The following is a 24,030-nucleotide window of genomic DNA, read 5'->3' as shown; positions in this document are numbered from 1 at the left end:
GGTGGCAAACTTCACAGCACTTCAGTTTTCCCTCTTTTCCCAACCAGGAAAATAATGAAGCTGGGAGATTTGCAACCCCAAATCTGCCCACATATGTGGAAGCTGGTTGATTTATCTTCTTTAAAAAACAAGCATCTTCTTTCACTGGTTTTCCCATTTCATCTTAGGCTCCCTACAGCCTATAAGTGGATTCTCCTTTGTAATCAAAGGGGAGGAAAGCTTGCGTTCTACCTGTTTATAAACTCACCAGAGCAAATTCTTCATGCCAAAGCTCACTTTTTTTTTTTTTTTTTTTACAAGACAGTGTTGTGGTTTTGCAATTACCATCTGTAGGATACAATGCTGTAGGAGCTATTAAAGAGCGATATTGATGTTATGTTAATATTTTACCAGAAGAGTAGGAACAGTTAGTTACTTACATGCATGTCTGATATCAGCCTCTTACCTGGCTCTGCACCTTACTGTCTCTGCCTCATGTGCCTCCCTCTTCCAGCACTGTCCCTTTCTCCAGAGCCATGTCGTGTTAACCCCACTGCCATTTGTCACCACCACGGTGTCCATTTCCTCAGAGACAGGTCCTGTTCATGAACAGATCAGGGAGTTAGGGAGAGGGAAAGGCCCCTGTCATCACCAAAGACATCTTCAAACTCTTCTGCCCCCCATCCAAAATGTTTAATAATTTGGCAGTTCCTGATGGTAAGACACTTATTCTGGTATTAGTGTCGGGAATGTTTTAAAATATCAGCCATTAATCACTATCACAGCTTCTAATTCTGGGTTTCTGTTTCAAATCTTCCCCAGTTCAATCAGAACCAAAGTTAATGCCCACTGGCTGATCTCCAGTGCATGCCTGCACAGAACAACTGTTGCCTTTAGCTGGTGGGGAGATCAAGGCTTGAACTGACGAAAGACATCTGTATCTTGGAAAACAAATTAATGTTTATGTTTTAATTTATAAGTTCCTGGCTCTTTTATAGTTCCTGTTTTTCAAGTAATATCTCTTTGGAACCCTAGCTGATGGAGAGTCAAAATGGAAAGGGCCCATGAGAGAATTATCACAACGCAACATCTGGTCTGCATTGGAAAAAGCTGAGAAAGATATTCAACATCTCTGAGACTAAGAGGCAGTTACAAGGCACTTTAAAGTCAGTCCATGAAATATTGTGCAGGTTGTGGCCACCTGGGCCAATCTAATGTTGTTTTGGGAAGAGCTACTCTGCTTCCTAGCATCTGAATTTTAATCTCACTTCAGCGTGGATGTGGGAGAGCTGGGAGTAATATGAGAGGTGTTTGCTTTTCATAATGTTAATCTGATTCCCAGCATTGTCCTAATTATATTGTGTTTTTTGCCGTTCTCTCAATTTCCTTTTGAGCAAGTTAGCTGAAGAGTTAAAAGGCTTTCCAGTTAGCATAGCTTTATAGGCCTTTTTAGCAACAAAAAGGACAGAAAAGACCCTGATTCTCTGCATCTTCAGAAGAATATTTTGTTTTCTTTTTAAAATTTGACTCCAGAAAGTAAAAGGACATTAAGTAGACCGCATTTTGGTTGATGTGTTGGTGTGTCACTTGTGGCAAGGAGTTCTGCTGTACCCAATTGTTGCTGTTTTCTGCACTAGCAGACTGTGAGAAATGCAAAGAAATCACGGACCAAGCCGGGCAGTGAGCGTACCAGTGAATCCAGAGGGAACACACTCTGTCCACCACAAGAAACTTCGGTCCTTTAAGTCATCATAGCTCATGCAGAACAGAAACAATTTGACATGTATAACAAGAAACACTGAGAATTGTTTGCCAAACAAAGACATATACTGCAGATGGAAGAGCTGATGAAATTTGTTTATAGTTGAGGAACTACATGTAGATTTTTCAAGAAGAAGGTTGCGCTCTTTCTTGCCAAGACAAACAAATCTGATAGAACATCTCATTGCTCTAGGCTGCCTGAGGACCCACTGGAAAGTCCATGGATCTTTTTCTACAGAAAAATTGTGTGTTGTCAATACCTAAGTGTATTGTCCACAGTTGCACTGTGGCAGCTGCAGAGGAAGTGGAAGGTTCTAGGGAATACATGAGGGAGAACTGGATTTTTGGCTCCTGAAAGAGTATGGAGTGCTTTTGGAAACTGTGAAAGAGGTTACGAGCTGAATGTTATAGCTACAGAGGGTTATCTGTGAGTTAAACATAACAGTAATTAATGTGGTGTCCTTAGACCTCAGTACTAGCTATTTCCATCATACAGAATTGCAGTTTTCCAGGATGCCTGCATTCCTACAAAGATCCCCAGACTTGCACTGTTACAAGTTTTCAGTTGTACCATTAGAAATATACTGTGCCCAGATGTTTTTACAAGGCAGTATACAGTTGTCACAAACAACTATTTATACTGGGCCAATTATTTAGGAAAAATGTAACAAGAGTGTAAATGCAATCCCTGATATGGACATAAAAGGTTTATTAGCAGAATAATACAGTTTTTACTTTCCTGACTTGTAACAGGTCCTGGAAATAGAAAACTAATCATGTCCTTAAAATTCTGTTGTATCTGTAAAAATATGTCTTGGAAAACGGCCAGCAGCATTCTGGGCTGCATTAGGAAAAGCATTGCCAGCAGGGCAAGGGAGGAGATTATTCCCATTTGCTCAGCACTGGTGAGACCGCAGTGGGAGTGCTATGTCCAGTTCTGGGCTCTCCACGATAAGAAGGACATGGCATACTTGATTGGGTGCTGGGAAGAGACATGAAGAGGATTCAGGGACTGGAGCATCTGTCTTCTCGTTGCCCAAAGAGGTTGTGGAGTCAGCGTGCTTGGAAATGTTCAAAATCCAACCAAGCAAGTTCCTGAGCAACCTGCTCTGGTTGATCCTGCACTGAGAAGAGGGGTTGGACCAGGTGGTTTGCTCTGTTAATTCTTACTGTGTCCTTTAATCTAGAAATGAATATTTGGTGCTTTATGTTACAGAATTCATCTGATGTTTTATTACAGGTTTTCCTTCCTCACTAATACTGATATTAACAAATCACAGTGTGTTTTGACACATAACTTTAGTGATAGGTACATACTGTGTCTCAAGGAATTGAGAATATCACAGTTTGAGGAAGGTAATATATATAATTACTATTGCACTTTCTATAGACAACTTGCAACTATTCTTATAGCAGCATCAGAATAAGAACAAGGCTGAAATTGAAAAATGCCTTGCATTTTTATTAAACAAAAGATTTATAAGGGAAGATATTTTCTAGCTCAGCTGAATAGTGAAAAAAAAAAATTTACATGTGGTTTTTCATCAAGTAAATGCTGAGGAGCTAACTTGCACTGTTGCAAATTACCAGATCCTCCTTTCAAAAGCACTTTGTCTTTCATATCACCTCTAAGAAAGAGAAAAACCTTTGGGGAAAAAAAAAATCTTTGGAAATCAAGAAATTAAATAACATTACCCAAGGAAGTAGGGAAATAAATAGATTATAAAACTTTTTATTATTATTATTTTTATTTTGTACTTCTTCAAGTGAAACAGTAGTATAACATCTGTTTCTTTCTTATCAATACATAGTCACATCAGTTTTTGTAGAACAATATTTAAATGTATCAGTAACACCTCTGATAATTAACAGAACACATCAAGTTTTGCAATAGATGAACCCATCTTGAAAACACAAAATAAAGTCTTCAGACTTACATGAAGGTCAAATACACATAGTGAAAAGTGCCCATCTGCTATTGCCACTTCTTCTTGCCTTACTGCTTTTACAGCATACCTCCTCTGATTGTAATAGTCGCTGTGCGGGATGGTTTTTTTTTTTGGTGGGGAGAGTATTCTTTTAAATTGGCACCTCCAGCAGCAGTGCCTCCTTCTGCTGTTTTCCTTTTATGAATTTATACCCTCTGATATCTATCCGAGCCTGGCTTAGCTCCAAGTCACCCATTTCTCAGTAATACAGGAAATTAAATCTAATGTCTAATAAGCACAGAGGCTTATGCAACCTCTGTTAGCTGAACTAATACTAAGCATCTTAATAATACTCGCTTGTCTTTTGATGGTTAGGGAGCTGTGCACTTTGTTGTGCTGCAGACCAACTACATTCTGCATTTGGATGAGGGGCAGCTAGAATTTACCCATTGTTTTCTGGACACTTTCTGAATGTTACCTTGATATTCTGCTCGTGTTGAGGGACGTGCTGGAACCTTCATGTCTAGGGTTTGTCCCATTGTCTGTTAATACCCCCACAGTTCTGTTCATGTGGGTACGGTGTTTAAATATACAGAAATCTGACCTTAAGCCATACCGATTAGCTCCATCATTTCAGGGGCATGTCACCTACATATATCAGTTTAATACGTGGATTTATACTGAATAATTTCAAACAGTTATAGCCCTATGAAACTGCTTCTGTCTAGTTTCTGGAATACACAAAGTGACACAGGGTCACAGATACTATGGAAATTGGTTTTGCAGCTGATATGCTAATTCAGCAAGAAATTCTTGCAGAAAGCCAAAGAAAATTATTTTAATATAGTGCCATGCTAGTTGGTTGACTTTCAGGAAAGAGATAATTAAAACATTCAAGGGAGTTCCAAGTCTCTGGAGAAAATACCATTATGGAAATACAAGGTTATTTTTACCACGCAGCTTATAACTTCCTTATTAAAAGGAAATCAAGGAACTGAATATGATAAACACAAAATAACATTTTCACCTCTTGAGGAAGATGAGAAATACTGCCATAAACTGAGTTCAGTATAACACTAGACTTGCAATAAATATAAATCAGATTATTTTCAGCCAACAGATTCTTCAGGGGCATGTCAATGCCTTAGCTGTCCTCCTCATCCCTCTTCTTCCAAGCCTGTGCAACAGTGGGTGGGAGCAGTGATTATTGACCTCCTTTACTGAGGATACGCAATTGTAGGGATATAGGTTTGGAAATTCACGTAGCATATCCCCAGGCCCCAACAACCCACCACTCCAGGGTAGGGTCTGCAAACTCCATTGCACATGAGTTTGCTTCCCTGTCTGGCTGTTCTGCGGATTTTCTGCACTTAGTTTCTTCCCATTGTCGTTTGGTTTCATTTTCTCAAATGCTAGACCACTTCTTCTGAGAGTTACCTTAGATGTCAGGCAAGCATCCCCACACATGTTTGCTAACTACGCGTATTTATTCAGTTCAATGAGCTCTGATGTTTGCTATAACACCCCATTTCAGTTAGAATGGCAGTGGGCTGTTGTAGAGCAGCCTGTGAAGCTGCCAGCCAAAAACTTAGTTTCCTGTTTATTCCTATTACTATCATGATGAATTGGGAATAGTTTGTGAATGCACAAAAATCCAGAAGAAAGAACCTTCTGCAAACTTCTTTTTAAAAAAGATACTGTCTAAAAAAAAAAAAAAAAGTTAACTGAGACAAGTTTTCTCAGCTGGAGGCTGCAGGGTTTCTGTGCCTGGCTTTAATAGTTACATATTTATCAGAAAGTTAAAACTAGAAACAGAAATGCTCTGCCAGGTAACCTAACTGCAGCAGCCTTCATATACTACTCAGGAGAGTTTGGGGAGGGACTGTGGTATGGTCAGTGTTAGTCCAAGGGCCTGTAGTGTTAGCCTGCAGAGATCTGAAGGAGAGCCATGAAATGAAGGGTCTGCACCCTGATACAATGCCCAGGCCACAGGAGCTGCTCAGCCCCAGCAGGGTTTATGCACCTGAGAGCCCAAGGCAGAGTTCAGCAAAGCCCATGGACAAATGGGAGGAACTTGGTCCAAGCTGTCATCTTCCCCTCCATCACCTTCGTTTTGTGATACTGTAAATAAGAAGTTCTATACAGCTGCTTTTTGACGAGATAGGGATAGAAAATGTAATTCAGTGATTAACATGATGCTTCCAAAGTTTATTCCTATAGGCATACACAAGATGGATATATGTCGCTCACTGCATAAAGACCTCCTTCTGTTTGAAACTCTGGGACCTCTGTTCTTTACTGATTTCTACATGTAGCAGATAGACATAACAGTAACACTTATCTCAAGTGTAAAAGGTATTTTCTGGAAATCTAATGGGCAACAGAGTGGAATTTCTTTTTATTTTTTTGTCTTTTTTTTTTTTTTATTTGAGCAAGCAATCATTTAAAAGGTATATGACTTAATTTCTGCCAGTGATTGTTTTCTTGTGGCTTAGCTTGGTCACTAATCTGACTGCCTAGTTTACATTTACAGAGCAGGACCTGAGGTTTTCTCCATGTCTTCAGTATTATTGTTCTGATTTTGCAAGTCTTGTTGCTTGGGATACTTGTACAAGTAGTGTCTGTTTGCACAGCAACACCAGAATGAAGGTTAAGACGCTGCTATTTAATCAAGAGGGAACAAAAATAGTTTTGAAAGCTACCACTCTTCTTGGCTGATGCTCAGAAAAGTTGGTGAAAAGGGCAAAGAAGTCAACTGAGTACATTAAGGCCGATATTTTTTATATATTTCATTTCATAGCTGGATTTTTAGGAATCAAATTTCTAATTTATTTTACTCTGCTTTAGCAAAACGTGATTTTTCTTTTCCAAATGATTGTTCTGTTTTAGATGCTGTTGTTGACACTAATCAACTTTTCATTTCATCTAGTAATGTCCACAAGGTGGTGCCACAGCTAAAAAATTAGCAATAAATAAAATTAATATAATTTGATAATTCTACCTGAGCATCATTAAAGAATGAGTAAGCATTTCATAAGCAAAACATCACCTGCATTTCTAATAACATTACAGATTTGTACATTTTAAAAAAATCATTAGTGCATAAACATGTACAAAAATGAGGAGATAGCTCAGGATCGAGTAGACAAATTAATGAAAAATGAAGAATTAGATCCTCATACAGATTCTGTATGTGTCCTAGCAGGACTACCAGTGCTCACACCGTGCCCCACAGAGGAGGCTGTATTACTTCCAGTACAGATGTAGAATTCAGCTCTCTATCAGCCTTATCAGGTGCAGCATGGCCTCTGCAGGGTACCATCACTACTTTTCCCAATGTTTTAAGGTTTTGGAGGACTTGCTGCACAGATCCACAGTGAGCTGGGACAGCTCAGTTCAGGCACCCAACTTAGTACATCATCTTCTGTCGAGGAGCACAAGGAGATCCATGCTCACAGTGCTTGAGCAGTACCATAGGAGTCAACCTGAATGTGGACAAGCAGTGTCACTCTTCCTCAGCTCTGGCCAAGACAGCTTCCACGTAGTCACCCTGGTGTGTCTACAGCACATTGTAGCCAAATTTTATTTTATTTCTTACCCCACAGCCAGAATAGGCAGGGTCCCTGTTCTGTTATATAATAATGTTCAATTGGCATAGATAATGCACAGTTGATTCAGAAGGGGTAGAAAGTGTAGACAGAGGGACCTAGTATGAGTGCAGCTGGATTAGTGTACACAGGCAAAATTAATAGTAGTCTTTTTTTTTTTTTTTTTTTTTTTCTTCAGCTATAGTCAGAAAGGCAACCATCCCAAACTGTGTCACACAAAGAGGTAACTGAGTACATGTGATGAAGTTTCTGAGCATCTTTCTACACAAGATCAGACCAGAGAAAATAAAAGACAGTAACATGGAGCATACTATGACTATAAACATTAAATCCCCAATATGGGGGGACAATAAAACTTACATGAAAAAGTTTTCTCTGTGACTGTGAATGGCTGCACGGTTTTATAGAAGACTCACACGTCCCAGGGAACCTTGCCCATTCCTGCCAGTGTTTGCATGCTCAGTTCTTCATCCAGCCTTGGCCGTGCTGCCTCCTGCACCCCTCCATGACCTCTGCAACATAGGTGTGCACACCAGCAGCATAAATGTTCTCGATGCACTTCTGTAATGGATAGATTAAGTTTGAGCCATTTGTACATGACATTATTTTGTATTAAAAACACTAAGAAAAAAGGATAATTTAAAAATATTTTTCAAACAAGCACAGCATTGATTGACATTTACTGCTTACATCTCTTTGGTGTGATAGAGCTGTATCAGAAAGAGTAAATTTTTTTTTTTTCACAATATTTTTTCTAAGAATTGCTTTATTTTTATTATAATATAAAATTCTTGTGGCTTGTAAGACTCAGAGGAAATGATATATACCCAGTAATATGGTCTGTCTCCCAGCATAAAGCAGCATGAGAGTTAAAGCATTTGTGAGCCTAGCTTTAAAGGTGTCAGATGGCACAAATGCCTTTTTTTCTTTATGAATCATATTTTTAAATTCTATTTTAAGGTGATTTTGAGTGTCTTAAAAATTTGTATTGCATTTAACATCTGTTTGGACAAGTCAGAATTGGAGAACTTACTGAATGTACAAATCCACTGAACAGGTCAACTGGTTTTCATTTCTGAGTCAGTCCAGTGACAGTGACATTCAGTCAGCAAATTCTTGTAAGATTGCTCTCGGATTGCACACAGCAATGTGTGTTGCAATTAAGATGACATTTTCCTGTTTAAGTTTACAGAGTGATTTTATTCTGACTGAAAAATGACTTCTGAATATGTATATTTTCAGATGCTTACCTGTAGATGCATACACACAGAGGAAATGATGCTTTATTCTAAAGGAAATAGCAGAGCATCTGGAATTATATATTTAAATTTCCACTGTATGTAAAAATTAGATATCCATCCACTATTTTAGTAATTTAACCAACTAATTGAAATCCTGAACATTTGTGCTTGTGTTTTATGTTTGCAATGATTTTGCATTCTTATTGGAAATCCCATAATTATTTTTAAAATACCAAAATAATTTTTCCACTGTCAGGATTTTTCTATCTTCCCATTTAGGTGATCATGAATAAATCAAGGTTTAGCTTTGTATCTTTATATCTGTACCTATAGTTATATTTAGATACCATTGCATATTTGTAGGAGGGACTTCAGCGTGCAAGCTCAGGAGTCACTCTGAGCACGGCTCAGAAATCATCCTGCAGATGCAGTGTTCACCGGAAACAATTTAGAATGGCAGTGGTATCCTGCAGGATGTGTGCAACTCGTTCGGCTATGTGTTGATTTACACAGGACTATATTATAGGTTATACATTCTGGTAATTGTGGTATTATTACTGCTAGGCTATATCTAAGTACAGGAAATACATATAAGCACGTTTGAAGTGATAACATCCACTTCTGTTTAAAAAGCCATTTTTTATTCCTGATGAAAAATGCATACCTAATGCAGCATTTGCGAGAGAAAACAGACAATTTCTTAGTACTTAGCAAGACTTTTAGGAAAAATCTATTGATTATAGCAGGCCCATAACCAGAATTTACAAATATATGCACATGAACTTTTATTCTTAATGTCTTCAGAAATGATTTTATAAGTGTGGGCTTGATCCCAGATCAGTAAGGTGATACTACATTTCCATCTGAAAACAAGAGACAGAGCAGTATAAATCCTCACTCTGTCACCAAAACCACAGTGCTACATTTCTATCAAAGAGGATGAGTAATAATGATTCTAGCTTTGTAGAAGGTTTGGAGAAGCTAATAATTTCATCTCACTGATACAGCGGAAGGCATTTGTATATACTACAAGAAAAAATTCATATTAAAATTTCCTCCTTAAAACATCACCCATCTCTCCATACACATAAGAAAGCCCCTCTCACCCCCCAAGCAATTTATGTGTGCCTGTTTATCAAACATCAGGATCCAGGAGCAGGCGCGCTCTCCATCCAGCAGCCCCAGCCTCCTGCTGTGGTTCAGGAACAGGTTGGCTCCAACCGTGACTTGGAGAAACCCTGCTCCTGGCAGGAGATGTGGTGCTCAGGGCCTGCCAGACCCCTCCCAGAACATCTCTCACCATTTCCCTGTAACAGTTTGGGCTTCAGACCTGCGTATCTACCTGGGGAAAGGCTGTGGGGTGGTTCTGTCTAAAACAGGGAGGGAATATCCATCAGCTTTTGTACATCAACCTCTGCTCATCAGACAAGACTGACAAAACATAACCACCATATTAGCCATACCATGCCTATTTTTGACTGATTCATCGGGGAAAATATATTAAAATTAATGCAGTTTTCCCCTTGTTTCTCCAAACAACATAAAATTATCAGGGGAGAGAAAATAAGACAAAGTCTTAACTTTAAACAATAATTAGAGGTGAGGATGTGATGTCCTCCCAAAAGGCCTTCCAGCAAAACATTTTTTTTTTTTTTTTTTTACTATTATGAAAGATTTTTGCTTATATTAATAAATTAGAAATGTAATGGCAGAACTGTGAAATAAATTAATAAATCAAAAATATAAACCCTCCAGGCCATACCTAAATCTATATCCATACTACTGCATGATACAAATTGTACTGCAGAGTAAAATCACAATTAGAGTTGATGCTATTTGATACTTTTCCTATTTGTAATCCTGTACTGTGTAATATTGCTACAGATCAATAATATAATGCTATATTGCACAAATTGATTTGTTGAAATGAGAGTTATGGGTGAGGTTCTGGCAGACGCTGCAAAATACAATAAAGGATTGTCCTGTTATCATGTCTAATGGTGATGTGATATATGCATACCTAAAATAGGCCCCAAACTGATGATTTGCTTCAATATTTCATTATATATTGTTTTCATTATATATAACTCAATATTAAGAATGTATTTGTCTTATGAATGTGTAAATGATACTGGTCTGAAATTTTGGTGCTGTCAAACTAGCACTGAACAGAACTTTAGTTTTGTTAAATCTCAAACTAGACAGATTTTGAAATAATAAGATGGGTGATGCATCTACATTCGTATTAATATGCCTTTGCTTTTTCGACATTTCATTATAATATTGTTTTGGAAGAGTTACCTAGTTATGTAAGTCTTGATTTACAAGATAATTTGAAGATACATTTAATTTTAACTGTGGTCTTCAGTATTTTCCTGAACAGGAATCTCTCTTCTTAGTTTAAACTTGTAATATCCTGTTTAACAAAGGAGCAGCTTCAATAATACTTGGAGTACTCACTGTTCTTCAAGTTTGTTAAGTTTGTTGCTGGGATCAGGGCTTTAAAAGCAAAGGTCAGATAAATTTCCCTTCTTGGAACACACTCAGAAATGAGCTGCAATGTTTATTTTTTCTTTATAAGTCTACTTATTAAATAGTTAAATGACCAATGATAACTTTATCTTTAATACAATTAAATGTATTTGTATGGGTCATGGAAAAGAACAAATGTATGGATTCTGTTGAACAGCACATCTAATGTAGCTGCAGCATGTGTGAACCTTTCTGTACCACATGCAGATTTTTCCTTTCATTAAGCAGTAAGAGACGTTGCATGCAAAAATAATTTCACAACTTAGAAAAGGCATTCTGATGTCCATCTCTCTATTTCACATGGGAAATATATTTCCTCACTCTTGTACATGATACCAAAACCACTGTGTCCTTCCTTAGTCATCACTATGGAGGATCAATTGCAATGTCCATATACATTCCAAGCACTGCACGCTGTGTAATATGTAATTAGCTGAAGATATCCAAAGGAAATTGTGTTTTATAACATCACAATTGGACAAGTATGTCTCCTGTAGTAATCAGCAGCAAGAATGTGATTTTACTTCAGTGGACTACAATAGAATCTAATCTTAAAATAACAGTTCATAACACTTTCCAATAACAATGTTATGTTTCAGACATAATGAAGTTACTTTAGTTAAATTTTGTTGGAGTTTAGAACTTGTCAGTAAATGCTTAGTGGAAATGTATGTTTTAACTGAAGTCCACTAATGAGTCCTCATCATTAAAATCTTGAGAGATCTACTGCTTGGGAGGATCTGGGCTGAGCCCCAGAGTGGTGAGGACTGCTGGGCAATTAGAAGCTTCCTCACCTTCTCCAAGTAGTGTGGCATTACTCAAACACCTAGGGCTTTGTTTGTGGTTTAAATTTCCAAAAGATAAAAGTTTCTTAAGCATTAGAAGTCACAGAATTTACAGACCAGACTGTATCATTCCTCTAGTATTATTACATCTTTAATAAAGCTGTAAGAAGCTTTGACAGCCAGCCTGACAGATACACTCTTTCATGTTTTGGGTAAATAATCACTAGTGCCTGGCATCTACTTTACAGGTTATGTCTGAATACATTTGCAAACAGTTCTTTTAGGTGACACAATGAAGTGGGCAGCATAAACTTAGAAAACTGTGCATAGCACTTTGTCAGCGTGCCAGAACAAACTTGTAGGGATTCCTAAAGTTTAATTTCAATTAATTGCCACAATGCTGAAATCCATTTATTCTACACTAAGGCACATTTTAGTCCCCAAACCTGTCAGCTAGTATCAGTGCAGGCCAACTGACCTTTCTTCCTACACAGAAGCCCCCCTTGATGCAGGCCAGGTCGTCCTCTTGTCTCTGGGCCTGGTCAGCCAAGGCAGGTAGGCCGCAGTCAGCCTGGGCCTCCCTTGCATTTGGTTGCATGGCAGAAGGCCAACCTCAATTGGCATGTCTGTTTTTCCACAAAATAAAATCATTATAGGCAATGAGATGAAAAAGTGAAAACCCCTCAAAGTTCTTAAATTACATCTACTCTTGAAAAGGAGCAGTATTGATCAGATACTCAGGGAGGCAAGAAAGCCCAGTGGATTGAGAAATCTGGGGTATTTCCCAAACTCTCCTGCCTTGAAAATGACCTTGAGCTGTCTTCTCTGTGCTTCAGTCTCCCCATCTTTACGAGGAGGTTAATAATTCTCCATAATGATTTTAGGTGTACTGAAGGAAGGCACTGTATGAAGGCTAGGCATTGCTTGCGTTAGCCTGAGATGGATCCATGTGTGGTTAAAGATGGCCATGATCTGGTCAGTGCCCAGTGTGTTCCAGAAAATCTGGGAAAAAAAATGAGAAACTTTGGTTGTTAGACTCTTTGCTTTCTATTGTCTCTCAAAACACATTTCCATGTTAAAGGTCTTTCCTATCTTTCAGACCATTACAAAATATCTCCAGAACATTTCATGTTATTTAGTTGCTGTATTAATACTCACAGTTCGTGTTAAAGTTACTGGGAATTGTGCTTGCCAAGTGTCTCTCAGGATCGGTTAAATGATAACATAAATAATGTATTTTTAAAAAATAATTTTAAAAATTGTAATATTATACTTAAATATTTGGGTAAAATTAGTATCATTTAGTTTGTTATAAGATACTTCCATTGGACTTGTAGCTGGAGTTTAAGACATTTTGATTGAAACTCAAAAAAAAGTTTTTTTATTTTTAATTACATCTTGATTTTACATGCTTTGTATTAATATACAGCTACAAACTCTGTGTACAAAAAGAACAGTCTACTTGCAAAACTGTTGAATGCTTTGACCTCAAGGGCATAGAAACTGTTGACTCATTGTTTTTACTGCATATAATATTAGTCCTTTGTCACATTCAGGGGATGACATCATCTTCTTCATTGTTAGCAGCAGGTTTGAATAATAGAAAAAGTGCAGCATTAGTTGTCTGCTGTACTTGCCCTTAATAAATGAATGGGTATCTGGTCCCGAGATTCAGATTAATATTTCTGGGTAGCATTCAGAAGGAGTTTGTGCCCAGCCCCTGCACGGAGTTTTGTTCCTGCCTGCATGCACACCCTGTGCAGGCCAGGCGAGCTGGCAGGCAGCACAGAGCCTGCAAAGGGGGTGTCACTGGTGGTGACACTGGCTGCTCAATGGGACAAGGACAGACAAGAGAGGAAGAGGCTGCAGGAAGAGCAGAAGGGAGACTTTCTTCAGGGTCAGTTTAGTAGAAAGAATAGGAAGAATCGCTGAATTTCTGGGAATCATATTTCTCTGTAATCTAAAATTATGAAAGGTAATTCTCTGAAAACTAGTCATCTCTAGGACATGCTAAGAAAATGGGAGCTGATTATCTTCACAATACACCAGGATAAATATGTTATCCATTCCAAATTTGTATTCATATCTATTAGTTGTCTACATCTTATTCTCAAAGAGTAACTCCTTATTAGAGATGTTTGCTTATGCCTGCCTGTTTCCTGGAAGAATGAGATGATTATAGATAGCAATCAGGCTAATAGCGGTGTTATTTGGGTAATTCACCTCCTTCTCCTCTAGGATTCTGCTGAATTCTTTTATGGTGAGAAAAATTTTAAGTGATGCTTCCTGAACAATAAATATTCCCAGTAAAAGAGAGTTCACTCTAGGAGAGATTTCTTGAGAGACTGATAAACATGCCAAATCCTAATCTCTCCCCATTTTCTATTGCCCTTAACTCCTTAGTCCAAAGAAAAAAAAAAAAAAAAAAAAAAAAAAAGTATTGTACTAAAATATTATACCTGTGTGGTCACAAAATAATTTTGTGCTAAACAAAATTTCTTCCTGTGATGACAGCCTGGATCAAACTGGACTTTGAAAAGGTGAAATACCCCCAGCTGCAAGACAATGTCAGAAGGCAGCAGGCTGGTAAAGTTGGAGGCAATGGGTTAAGGATCCTGGATTGCCTAATGGCAGAGTGAACTCAGACAAGGGGTATGTACTTGGAAATGCTACTAGAATGCCAGAGCTTGGAAAAAAAAAAAAAAAAAAGAGAGAGAGAGGAAAAAAAAATGGTTAAGGATTAAATTCAGACCCACTGACTTGAATGTAATAGGGACTTAATGTATTTGGTCTTTTTGCAACAGGCTACACTATCATGCAGATAGTGATAGCTGCCTTGCAAGTAGATGGCTTAGGTTTAGGCAGGTGTATCTATCTCAAACATATTCCAAATTTCAGACTTATCTATTATGAAAAGTTCAAAATGTTAATTCTTCTTTAAATGTGCTTTTGCAATATGAAATCTGACTTTTCTCAGTCTTCTGTTCCAGCCTATAGTTCCTCTTCAGTCAGTGTTTTCAAAAGATCTCAAGTGGCATGAATTTTGGTGAGGCTAAATCACTTGGTATTCTCTTATTCTGCTTAGAAGAGGCTTGGCTTGGACAAAAGCAATACTGCCAGTCAGTTCCCCTTATCCCTTTAAAATTATGGACCACCTCTATAGAACTTGGTCTCTTTTTTATGTCATGTTCTGACAACTTCTCTAAGCTAAACAGGTTTCTGTGGCCAAATTAAATGCTTGGGAAATAGACTATACAATTAATTTGCAATAGAAAGGTGTATTAGCATCATTTTTCTCCTCTCAAGGGAAATGATGATTCAAGCAAAAGAAAAGGTTAACACAGTAAAGATATTCTGAAAACATCCTGTTAACGGTCCTAAACTGGGACGGTATCGTGTGTTGTGCATAATCAGCCAACAGTGTAAAATTCAAGTTTATTCCTATGATAAAAATACAGCCTTAAGTGCTACAGAATAATCTCTGCCTTTCTGAAAAGTTGATAAAAATATGGCGTGGGAGAGCTTTCCTTTGATTTTCATAGGTGGTATCAAATCTGCTTAATTTATGAATATAATAATAGGATTTATTCATTTATACATTTCAGCGACATGAAAAGAATATGGGTATGTGAACAAAAGGCAAACTTCAAGCAAAATAACTGCAAACTTTTTAAAAGGAAGGAAATATTTTATTATATGAATATGTAAATAAGGTTTCCCATGTTTGTGTAGGGACAGAAAAGACTTCAGGTTTTAAATCCAGATAAAATGCAAGCTTTCATATACAAATCTATTAGAAATGTTGACCTTGAACAAATTCAGTGATAGCAAATATCATATGCACATTAAGTCCATATGGTATATCCAATAATATTCAAAAATGTTCAAAAATGACTGACTGAAGTAAAGCATGAAAAAGAAGAAAAAAATGAAACAAGAGTTTGCAATTCTCAATTTACCCTAAAATGCTTTTTCCTCAGAGTGGATGAAATCTGATTCTTAAATGAAAATGCTTATATGAAGATAGTCATAAAATAGGAAAGAAGATGTAGAATGTTATTTGCTTCAGTTCATGTACAGTAATCAGGCTGGACGATGAGAGAGTCTGCCTGTAATTCAGAGCATTATTGAATAGTATGCATGAGCAGTGTTCCTCCCCACGTAAACAACTGGAGCTTTGCATGTGTAGCAGTGTAGAAAAACAAGTGTTGACTTATTCACAGCTTACTTTCTGACTCTGGATTCCCAGAAATATAACAACATCTAGAAGCAAATGAGCATGTAGATTATTCAAGCAGCTTTTCTTTCATTTTATGGCCTTGATATCTTTAAACAATTATATTGGTCATTTTGAAAAGCAGAACTTTTCTCTCAGCTCTAATGCTCACTTCCTTACTTTTCTTCCAATACAGATTTTTGATATGAATTTAGTTTTCCCTATTTCATTTTCCTTCAGACTGTCATTTCAAATGTTTCTTAGTATTTTTTCAAACAGGTTCTCTACCAGAGGCCAACTTGTTCTCCTGCTTTTGTTATTTCTGCATTTTTCTGAGATATGTTGATTATAGTATAGTTTTTTTCATATCTCTAATATGGATTATGTAATTCGATAATTCTGCAGAACAGTCATGAGAGAAAACAAAACAGATTTTTTATCTGATTCTGCCTGGACTAGCACACAAGCTTTCATGCATTTTCACAGAAAATAGAACAGAGTGGAACAAATGATGCTCCTGACTGTATAGCTTAGAAAATATTTTAAAGATATCTCAGGAAAGCCAGACCCAATGCTGAGAGTGGAGCTCTCCTGATCTTTAAAAAAAGTCATATGTTGCTCTCCCATGGTCATATCTGACCATTCAGGTTCTCCTGGTACTTAATCTCTGATGAAATTAAAATACACAAATAAATAAATAAATAAAAACAGACACACTTATAAGTAGGAGGCAAAATATGGGCAGAATTTCACCCACCATAGTACTTCCTATCACTATCCTTGACTGACACAAGTGGGTGATGAAAACTGTCCTTAACTGTGCTTTGGGGTACATCCTGAGAGGTGACAGTGCAGGAAATTGTGACAGGGTGTTGTAGGGTTTGCCTGTGGCAGAAGAGGTGTATAAGCCTTCAGATGAGGGAATTTTGCTGTCTTTGAAGTATAAATTGAAACTAATGTTAATTATCATTCATTATCATACAATTATTCATTGTGGCAATGAAAGTGTAAAGGTTGTGGCAGAGCTTGTGCCTTTTAGTAGAGAAGTTAGGAAAAATAGATGACTTTTTGGGTACACAAGCAAGTAATGTTATTCTCCTTGTATGACACTCTTGCTGTAGGCAAAGGATGTTGTAGGTTTGTTTTGAACTTTACATAATCTAAGAAAACAATAGCACTATGAAAATCCAAAAGTTAACCTTTAACTCTTTTCCACCTCCTTTGTTAACTTCTCAGATTATCCTGCAGAGATGCAGTGGCTACACCTCTGGGAGAGCTCCTCCTGCTTTGAGAAAAAGTCTGAGGAAGATGTTCTTCAAAATAATTTACTGTTTAGTTTCCTCAGTATAGTACAAGCTAGATACAGCTCTTCTCACTCATCTCAGCACTTCACAGATGCCTCCTATTTATAAAAGGCATCTATTAACAAGTAAACCTTTTTGAAACACTTCTCAGTGCTCCAAAATAGCCAGTATTCTTCCTATTTATGTTATATACCCAAACTGATTTCTCTGTTTTGGTGCCTCCAGTGCAAAATTATTACATTGTCAGAAATAAATCAAGCCTAACATGTGGGGAAAAAAATGTGATTCCATCATATGTTTCATATTGTACCATTATGAAAATGGTATATTAAATTCAAATACTTCAATTGTACCATTAGATGGTGTCATTATGTGGCTTGCTAATTGATAGGTTTTTCAAATGAACATTGTAATTTTAGACTTCTTAGAAGTATCCACATGAAGAACTTCCAAACTTTAGAGAAGTAAACTGGGTGTTATGAAGGAAAAACATTTTCTGAGAATATTTCCTAATGTGTGTCACTGAAAAGCCATTACATAACGCTGTGTGCATTCCAGTACTTGGTGCAGTCTATTTTTAATACCTGGTATGAAAGAACTTCCTGCTACTTTTTCTCTTTGAAGACTGCTTCGTGGTTCATTAGATCATGCTGTCAGGCCAATTTTTCTGCTATCCCTAAATCTTGATAAACTGTATCAAAAGGAAGAAGATGTTGAGCATAAAATATCATTAAGAATGTTGGAATGGTCCCAGAAGTAGGCATTGCAAATTTAGGCTTTGGTATTAAACCTTCAAAACTATCTAAACTTGTTAAACACCTGTGCTTCTAGGAAAAGCAAAAAACCACCAGTATGCCAAGCACAGCACCCAGAAAAAAAAAAATCAACTTTTGTGTTTTTATAAAGCCAGATTAATCATATACATATTTAAAAATAGATAAGTTTTAATTTCATCATTTTCTCCATACAGTGGTATCACAGGCCACCATTTTGACCATAATTAATATAATCACAGTCATTAACATAAAGTATTTTGCATAAATGCAACTGAACTCCTTCAAACACAGGCAATACAGCACCTTTACAAATGTTTTAACTGTGCAGAAAGTTTCAGCACGAGTCCAATTTTGCTATTAAAATCACAGAGAAACAGGAGTGACAGAGGTTAAGTGGCCAGAGGGGACCCCCATTTCATCTGGGCTGACTTCCTGCAAAACAAGGGCCACAGGACTTCCTGAATTAGCTTCTTTTCAAGCTAGAAGATATCTTTTAGGCAAACGTGCAGTCAAGTGACAGACAACTCATTTGATCTGCTGAAAGAATTTAAAAGCATTAACCTCACAGGTTAAAAAAATAATAATTTTACTTGCAAGTTAACAGGAGGCTCACTGTACATTAGAAAGGACTCCTGTGACTCTGCTACTCTCATATTTAACAGAAAAATGGACAATTTTAAAAGCAAAGGAGCATCCACTGCTAATTACTGCCCAGGTTTAATCCATTGGCACAAGTGAATTAGAGACAGGGTATCTAAGATCCCCAGAACAAACAGTAGGACTTTTCTTGTTGCTGATGTTCTCCCTCCAGAACTGATTCCTTTATCCCCTTCCCTCTGCTGTCTCCATCAAGTTTCATCTCCATGGGATACTTTTTGATCATTTCTTTCAAATTGTGAAATCTGACTGAGTTCTGCTTAATCCCACAGAGCTGCTACTGAAACAATCCATTACAGGTCACTTGAAAATCTCCCACATTCAGGCCAGAGTCACAGAACTGCTCAGCTTCGTGCTGTCCTGTGCTTTATAAAAACATCTTGTTTTCAGTTGCTTGTAACTGTTTGGGATGATTTTTTTCAAGCCAAGCATCTGACCCAGGTTTAATTTTTGGCAGTTTCCAGCTAGACCACGGTGGCCATTTTCAAGGACAAGGCTAAAAATATTTTTGCCCTTGTTAAAGAATAATAATAACGATAAAGTTTTGGTATAGCCCATTTCTTCAGAAAAGGAATCTGAAAGGCAACACCATCACTGCCCTAGCTCCATGCATGCACCTTCTGAGCAGCAACTTGAAATTTGGCAGCACAACCGCCGTGGTTTCACAGAAGTGCATCCAAATGTAACAAAGCTCTGAGGCTCTGTAAGAATCTCGGCTCGCACGTGATCAGTTACGAATTGTTGGCTTTTGGCAGCTACGTCCTCCAAAGGGTGGCCTGCGCCTAGGGAGCTTGCCCAGGTTCGGCTGCGGGGAGCATGCAGCATGGCCTGTGGTGGAGAAAGGTCCTGGGCAAGTGGGTCAGCGTGGGCAGCAGGCGGGTGGGGAAGGAGCTTAACGAGTCTTCAAGACTGGGAACAAAGTGAAGATGAAAATATGATGAGATTCCGCTGGGCAGGGTGGAAGGGATGCGGTCGATAGGTGAGGAGGTTAATAAGCACAATGGAGAGAGAGATGCCAGGGAAAATAATTATGAAAAAGTAAGAGGGTGAGCCAAGGTGATGTACTGATGGAACTGAGAAAGCCAGGAGGTGAAAATAAAATGCAGAGTGCAAGAAGCCAGAAGCAAGGAATGGAGGTAGGGAAAACTGAGGTGTGGGAGAGCAAGAGCTGGTGATACCCTGAAAACTGCCAAGAGGGGAAAGGAAAAGGCAGGAGCCAGGCTGGAGGACGTTAGCCAAGAGTACTGAGGGGGGAGGAGTGTGAGAGCAGCATGAACCCCAAGCATAGGCTGAGGTTTTGAGTTAGACAGCAATGCAAATTGTGATTTATCTTGAATGGTATAAGAATAGGAACTGGGTATGACTAACTCCTATTGCAATCCACTTTTTTTTTTTTCTTGTTAAAAAGCTTCTTTGTTGAATATTCCGGAGCTCTTGAAGCAGAGCACCAGATTTAAGGTGACTGAATGTTACTCTGTTTACTTTTCAGACTTCCTCTGCCTTTGTTAACAAACATTCGAATGGCTTAAGTGCAACAAGCTTCTTTCTTAATCACAGTAAAAATGATTTCTGTAAAATATGTTTGAAAATCCTTACAGTGCTCTTAGACCCGTAGGTAGGGCTGCCAGCAATGTGTTTCCCTGTGCTTGTTGACCACCTAAGAGCACTTGCACCATCACTGCAGTAATTCGGCAAGCTTCCTCACAGGGGGGGCAGAGCTGCCTTTGCAAGGGTTTCTCCCAGCAGCCAGGAGCAGCCAGGGCTGGGGACGGCAGCAGCAAGAGGGGCTGGTTGGGGGGGGCCATGCACATCCCAGACCCCAGAACTGGAGGCCGCTGGGCCAGCAGGCAGGGGGGACCCGAGCGGGTGTGCAGTCCCCTGGTGCTGCCAGGACTGCAGAAACACAGTCAGCTGCACTCCTCTGTTGATAAAGCGGGGGGAAAGGGGTGGTATTTGGAAGAATTCAGTTCAGGGGTTGGGGTTTCTTTAGCAGAAACGGGCAGCCCTCTCCCCACAGCTGGCACGTTTGGGCTGCTCAGTGCCTTTCATCTGGAAGGCAAGCTGTGCAGAGCTCAGCTGCTTTCCTTTCCTTTCCTTTCCTTTCGAGAATGAAAGTAGCAGCCCAGTCAGAAGATGAAGTTGCTGGTGTGTATCAGGTGGTAGGAAAAATTACTCAGAAACAGCAAATGGTCTGTCATGTATTTATTTTGATACAATCGGGAGTTGCTCGTGCTGATTTGCTTTGCGTTTATCTCTTTGTAATATTGATAGCTTCAAAACACAGATGAACTGCTAATAAACCACTGCTAGTGGTGTGATTACTTGGTTCCTCCTAAAAATTCTTGTCTGGGGGGTTAATGAGAGCGAGGAGCTGACACATTGACCCATCGCTTCTTGAAGCAGATCTCTGTTCAAATTTCTGACCTACGTCCCAGCTAAAAATGCATTCAATCTTTTCTTAATTTGTAATAGATACTTGTGTACATTACAAAACCATCTCGCAATTTGGCAAATTAAGTTGTCTGTGGTTAGCTCTGGAATTGCAGAGATATTGCAGTGCAGTGCAGCATTGCATAACAGGCTTTCACAGAATCTGCCCTACTCCAGTGAGTAACAGCAAACCTTATCTCTAATGAGCATCAGATTCATCCCATTTTTGGAGGAAAAAAAAAAAAAGAATTAGTATCAAATATACGATGGGCATGTTATGCCTTGTGGCTGCAATGTTTTTTCAATTAACTTCTCTGAATATACCACAATGAAAAGTGTCAGCTTTTTGCCTCAGAGGCCTATAATTAGATTAAATGAATACAGTTAATTATCTACCACCTTCTTTACACAAAACAGTATGTTTCTATAAATTAAAGTGCTCGTACAGGAAGGAAATTGTTCTCTTCAATACAAGCATACACTGCTGGACTGTGAACACTGTGACTACGTGGTGTAGCATAGCCTTTTGCCTATAGCTCTTATTTTACAGTAGCGAGAGCAAAATACATCTGAGAAATCCACAGACATCACACTACACACGTTGGTGCAAGGAGGTGGTATCAGTGTTCATCAAACAAACGTACTTTCCTCTTTAACAGATGTTTTCTACAACGTTCCCTTAGGGAGGTTAAGTGCAGCTTTGCCTGTGCACCTCCAGCTGCACCCCAAGGGACCAGAGGATCCCCAGGCACGGAGCTGCTTTTTCCAGCAGAGCCCTGCTTCTTTCGGGAGGTTTAGGAAGCCTGCTCTGTAGGAAGGATCTGCAATTAACAGCCTGATTTGCAGGCCTGCTGCTGTTTTAGCCAGGGCGGTCTGAAACCTTCTCTGCCTGCTCTACAGCGTTACTAAATATGAGCAAAAGCTCACGGCGTGCTAGCCTGCCTCCATCCCCACACGCCCCATGCAGCAGTGCAGGTGTTCGGGTGGTGCTGCAGCACCTCAGCGCCACCGCCCCTGGAGGAGAAAGCACCCTGCGGGGTCTGCCAGGGTGCATCCAAATCTCCCGATTTACATCAGAATGGATGTCAGTAACTTACGGCCTAAAAGGGATCCTCACTCCCCAAAAATTACACTTAGCCAGAGCAGGAGCCCTCATTCCAGCCTGCCATATACTCTGCATATAAATGGGATGTGCACCAAGTTGTACTGCATTAGGGTCAGACTCTGAACAGCTTCTGGATACTTCATTTTCATACAGGATGTCGCTTTTTCTTGTGGCTTGTGCTGTACGAGTGTATTTTCATTTAAGTGTTCACCAGCTCTGTGCAGAACAGTGTCCATTAAAATGCTGCTGTGTTGATAGGAACCTCAATATTGTGGGGTGAGCAGGGCTGTGGTGCCACGCAAGGGCTGCCCCTTTCCTGCTCTCAGGGTGCAGCAGGAGAGAAAAACCATCCTGAGAGGCAGTGCCTGCTGAGGAAAGGCTTCCAGCAGGAGCTGGGAATCGACTTTAGCCTCTCAGTGGCTGCAGTGTGAAGCAAAATCTGTTTTCTCACACATAATCAAGCATATTTTTTTTTGTTAAAAATGTTCCTAAATACTAGCGGCCCTCCTATTTACTGCTACAAATATCAGAAAGCAGTTACAGAGGAACAAAGAAACGCAACTGGAAGCATGGCTCAGTGGTCTTGCACTTCCCTGAGAAGCTGATTACACTTTTGGCTGATTCAGTCTCTTTCAGAGGGAATTTACCCTTTCTGCAGCCTGAGCTCAGCAGTGCTGCTGGTGCTGAGTGAGTGAAGGTGGGGTCCTGCAGGCATTGGACTGAATTCTGCCAGCAAGCTCCAGGTTTTGTCCTTTGGCCCCTCTGTGTCCCCTGTTTTGTGCCCCTCTGAGGCCATTTTAACCCCACTCCAAGAGCAGATAGACCTCGCTTGGGCTTTGGCAGGTGCCTGGCTGGTTCCCTGCTTTCCCTGTAGGATTAACCTCCAGGATGGTGCAAGGTCAAGGTTATCTGAAGTATCCACCGTACAAGAGGTCTGCTCCTGGTAGTTTCCTCGCTTTGCCCAAAATATCTGATAATGTGCTTAAAGGTGATGCAAACAGTGAAAAACCAGTATAAAAAGGCCAGCAGGACCGCTCAGCCCTGAGAAATGTCCCTGCTGATCTGCACTTGGTGCTTCTTCAGAAGGCAAGAAGCCATCTTACTGCTCGGTGCCATGGCAGAAGTTCTTTTTTTTTTTTTTTTTTTTCTTTCTCTCCTTTCCCCTGTAAAGGAGGGCTGCGGAGCCTTGGCACATCTGGCCATCAGCAGCGTGCGGCGCAGCTCCCATCCGCAGGCAATTTCCTTGCCCCTGCGACCCAGAAACCGAGCAGCGGGGGTGCCCCCCCCCCCTTCCCCTTCCTTCTCCTGCCTATAATTTCAAAATGCAACAGGCGGCGAGAAAAAGCTCTCGCAGGGAGAGACACCTTGCTCCGGGGGTGTGCGGGGAGCCGAGGACGGGCAGCCCTGCAGCTCCTCTTCCAGCCCTGCTCCTCTTCCAGCCCTGCTCCTCTTCCAGCCCTGCTGCAGGGAGGCTGCGGGGGGAGATGCTGCTGCAGCCCCGGGGTGCCGGGGGGGGTCCGGCGGTGAGCAGGAGGCTGCAGCCAGCCCCCCCCTTCCTTCCCCCGGGCCGTGTCGCCGCTGTCCCCCCGGGCTGTGCGGGGCCCGGCGCTGTACTCACCGCGGCTCGGGGGCGGAGAGGCGTCGGGGCTGGTGCCGAGTCCTCGGGGAGAGGGAGGGAAAGGGGAAAAAGGAAAAAAAAAAAAAAAAA

The 24,030-nt window shown here is 39.8% G+C and overlaps 1 long non-coding RNA gene across 1 annotated transcript; it reads right to left on the bottom strand.

Annotated features, from left to right (window-relative positions):
* Nucleotides 1-471: 471 nt before the first annotated feature.
* Nucleotides 472-24,030, bottom strand: LOC311440892. The gene is made up of 3 exons (XR_014695645.1): nucleotides 23,941-24,030; nucleotides 7,637-7,837; nucleotides 472-578 (listed from the first exon to the last, which is right to left on the bottom strand). It is a non-coding gene; the product is annotated as an uncharacterized lncRNA (long non-coding RNA).

The sequence above is a fragment of the Aythya ferina genome (genome assembly GCF_964211825.1).
Source record: "Aythya ferina genome assembly, chromosome: 8".
NCBI classification, from domain to species: Eukaryota; Metazoa; Chordata; class Aves; order Anseriformes; family Anatidae; genus Aythya; species Aythya ferina.
The sequence above is the reverse complement of the archived record's forward strand: the minus strand, read 5'-3'. Positions and strand labels throughout refer to the sequence as shown.